Source organism: Notechis scutatus, chromosome 3 (assembly GCF_049901735.1).
Source record: "Notechis scutatus isolate UNSWTSFEM ecotype Mainland chromosome 3, rNotScu1.2, whole genome shotgun sequence".
Classification (NCBI taxonomy): domain Eukaryota; kingdom Metazoa; phylum Chordata; class Lepidosauria; order Squamata; family Elapidae; genus Notechis; species Notechis scutatus.
The window spans coordinates 68,055,124-68,059,368 of record NC_142011.1 but is presented as its reverse complement, the minus strand read 5'-3'; the positions used below and the strand labels follow the sequence as shown (position 1 = coordinate 68,059,368).

Sequence of the window (4,245 nt, the reverse complement as noted above, 5' to 3'; positions counted from 1 at the left end):
TTTTTTTTAAAAAAAATGCTGGTTTCATTCTATGAATGATTGGCAAGGCAGGGTTTGAGATAGCACACAGCAGCTAAATCATGCTCAGCCAAATGCAATTAGAATTTCCCTGCAAAACATCCCCACCAAGAGGATAATTTGAGATGGAAGGCTCCAAGCCAAAGTACGTGTTTCCTCCATTATTGAAGCTGGTATCTTGGCCAGTGTCAAAGATGTTCTTTCCTCATTACTGAACTTCCTATGGCTGAAAGGGTGAGTACACCAGAAGGCTCTTTGGATGGTTATTTATTGTATAATATAGCTGCAATCTTATGTATATGAATATATTTTTTTGTAGTAGTAAGCAAAAACTCAGATCAATAGTTCAGCAGGGTTCTGAGTAACATTCATAAGAATTCTAATCTGAGAGAGAATACTAGTAATAATCCTAAGACATCAAATAGTTTTAAAATTCTCTCGTCTATACCACTAGAATATGTGATTCTCAAGTTGGCAATGTTAACTTGTGTGGACTTCAACTCCTAGAATTCCCCAGGGATACATCTTAGAGGGGCTGAGATCAAGAAACACTGCTCTATATCATATTATACATTTTATTTCTTGTCCTGGAAAGTATATGAGTATCTGCACATTTTCAGAAAACAGTCCTGAGGATATTATCTCTGTACACATATATTTTGCACTGTTATGCTATTTGCACATAACAACTGCTATTCTGCATTAAGTAGACACAGGTGTGCATTTAATTTAACTGCTTAGTACTTGCACTTTAGTAATACACATTTGTGTTGAGAAGTTTTGAAATCTGCCAAACTGGACCTTTAGAAATATTAAAAAAATAATTGCTATTTGTAATAGGTCTACGTGCCATTTTTGCCTCTCATTTTTGAGAACAAGAGTGGGAACAGTTGATAACATACCCATCATTTCCAACAAGAAGTGGTTACTGATGGATATGCTACCAGTTTTTTTTTTTCATTTCCAAAAATCATAAAGACGGTATTATTGTGATAAACTATATGGATCGAACTGATCCATGATCAGTTTCAGTCATATATGAAGATTGCACTAGACTGGAATCTTCTCTTAAATAAGTTCCAATGGAATAAATCAGAAGTTTACAAGAATGACTGATAAATCTCAAAATATGTAAGATGATATAATATGCATAGGAAAAAAATCTGTGTAAAAAAAATCTGTGCAGACAATTAGGATCCAAGAGTTGATATTGTGTCTATATAGTAGATAGTGCCTTTGTCTGGTCTTCTGGCAGCTGGTGGACAAGTTTGTATAGTTTTCTTGATACAATTTTCAGAAATAGTTCGCCATGACCATTTTCCTGGGGTTGAGACAAGAGGTGGTATTCAGTAGGTTCTGACCAGTTCTGAAGAACTGGTAGCAGAAATTTTGAGTAGTTAGGAAAACCGGAAAATACCACCTCTGACTGGCCCTGCCACCATCTATTCTCTGCCTCCAGAGTCTCAGCTGATCAGCTGGGTCTTCTTTTGTTGCCTTGCACAGGAGAACGGAGCTGGAAAGCAGGTTAGTGGGGTGGGGAGGGAATGGGGATTTTGCAGTAACCTTCCCCTGCTACACCCACTGAGCCACAGCACACATACCAAGTTAAGCCCACAAAACCAGTAGTAAAAAAAAGAAAAGAATATCACGACAGGTTGAGACAGAGATGTTAGCTCAATGTCACCCTTAAAGCATTTGTTTTGTGTAATTCCCCTCCACCCCAATCGATCAAAAATTTAGTCCTGCCCAACCCAGAGATGTGGATGTATCTCTGTATTGGGCATAGTATGTTCCTAATGGCTTTGGAGGTTCAAAAATAATTTAAAAAAATGACTTCATATTACACAAGAGTTGATTTTAACAACTGTAAGGCCTGTATTTATTGGCTGCTTCAAATTAGGTTTGTGAACAGAACTGAAGGAGGTTAAGCTGATCCAAGTAAGCTATGACTGCCTTTATTCTTCCTAAAAATTTCAAGGAAGGCATTTGCATAAGTGACCTCCCATTCTTTTGTTCACTATTCCATCTCTACCTTCAATGTAATGGTTCCCAACTTCCATATATTGTCCATTTGCTCTTGCAGTTCTTACTTGTTTTTGTAAAAAAGCAATCTATCTTAGAGTTCTCAAGTCCAATTTATTTTCCCTTAAGGTCTTAAGTGCAACAAAAAGATGCACGGACATGAATGTAGATAGACATGGATGTCCTGAATGGCAAATACAGTTACATCAATATAATGCTACTCAGAGGACCATGATTGACAGAATGATGTGTTAATATCAACCAGGGAGTTTGTATATGGCAGGATTTGAAGCAAGGCATCTCAACTTTCTATTTGGCCATGAAGTGAAGCCCCCAAAGTATAAGTATATATTATGACATGTATTTATAGAGGTTCAAGCCAATCCACAAAACATTTTATTTTTTACTTCAAGGACCATTTTGGAACTCAAAAGTGTGGCATCAAGTCAGAGCTCTTCCTTGAGCAAATACATAAGCTGAACATCTGGGCCTATACCAAAAATTCTGCTTTTACAAACTATCATAAGATTCAGAATGTTCAAAGCAGATGGAAATCATTAAAAAAAAAACCATGGAAGAAAAGCACTCTGCTCTAACTTACAGACAGCCAGGAAACTCCAGCTGATTTTTCCACATTACCTATGCTTTGAGCATTATAATGAAGCCTAAAGGTAGAACATATGCAAAATTTTATGCCAGTTTCTTTGCTGGCTTCAGTTATTCTTGCCAAATTGAGTATTCAAAAATAGCGAATGCAATTAAATATGCCTGGGTAGATTTTTCCAAAAGCAGAGATACCAAGGCAAGAGGAACAAGTAGACTAGATCCATATTCATATTGATCCAGGATTTAATTCTGTCGGTTGTTGCCTTGACTGAAATTAACCATTTTTAGCTTATAGTGATTTGAAAACTATTTTTAGATGGTAAACCTGAATGGTCTCACTAGGCAAAACAGGGATCATTTCTGAATAAGAAGGCCACAATATTGCGGTTTCAAAGTAACATAAACTCCAAATCTAAAATGTAAAGACGATCTTTTAATTTCTTTTTAATATAAATAATTTTTCCCTAAGCACAAAATATAACCAAGATGCCTTTTGCACTGTAATCGATCTCTTTCAAGCACATCTGTACACGAGGAACACTCAGTTGGGTAGCTGCATCATTCAATTCTAATTTTATCTTTTTATTTATATTGCAAAGAACTATAGGATTGTACCAATTTCTTCTAAATAATCAGTGCAAATTATATGTATATTTTAATAGTTTATTTTATTTAATAACTTAATTGATCATTTACATGTATTTTGTGGCATGTGAAATGCAAATGTGTGTGTGTGTGTGTGTGTGTGTATGTATGTATGTATGTATGTATGTATGGCATTCAGCTTTGTTCGGGTATTTTCCCACATCATTGTAGTTGTGCTTTTAAAGTTGTAGCAACGTTTCGGCAGAATCTCATCTGCCATCATCAGGCTTCTGTCATCATCAGGCTTCTCTCACCAGAAGCCTGATGATGGCAGATGAGATTCTGCCAAACGTTGCTACAACTTTAAAAGCACAACTACAATGACGTGGGAAAATACCCCGAACAAAGCTGAATGCCATACATGTAAGTACCCAAAACTTAAGAATATATATATATATATATATATATATATATATATATATATATATATATATATATATATATATATATATATAAAAACATATGCTGGAATACGTTTTTTACTGTTTCTAGGACTAACTTTTTTTTTATTTAAATGGCCAATGGCAACTTTCACTTAAACAAAATCCCCAACACTACTCCTTCAACTTAAAATGCCTATTCTGAACACAAAAATTAAAGCATGCTCATGATACAAATGTTCATATGATTCCACATGAAGCTTTCTACATGACATTTTTTTTACAATGACATCATTTGTTAAAGTGTTGTGAACATTCATTTTTGTAAAAAGTAATCTATCATAAAGCTCTCAAGGCCAATTCATTCTCTCTTTGTTTCAAAAGATAGAAAATCTCAAATATTTTTGGCTCCTATAACTTTGTAAGTTCTTGATGGCTAAAAAATAAAAATAAAACAATCCACAATTAATAGCAATAGCACTGTTATGTACTTCTTCACAATGTTTTACAGTCCTCTCTAAGAGGTTTATAGAGTCAGAATCTTGCCCCAAACAATTTAATCCTAATTAGCCTA

At 34.9% G+C, this 4,245-nt stretch overlaps 1 protein-coding gene across 5 annotated transcripts in view; it reads right to left on the bottom strand.

Annotated features, from left to right (window-relative positions):
• NFIA (nuclear factor I A) overlaps nucleotides 1-4,245 on the bottom strand; it is a 479,105-nt gene that overhangs the window by 341,706 nt on the left and 133,154 nt on the right. The gene's annotated exons all lie outside the window — the stretch shown is intronic.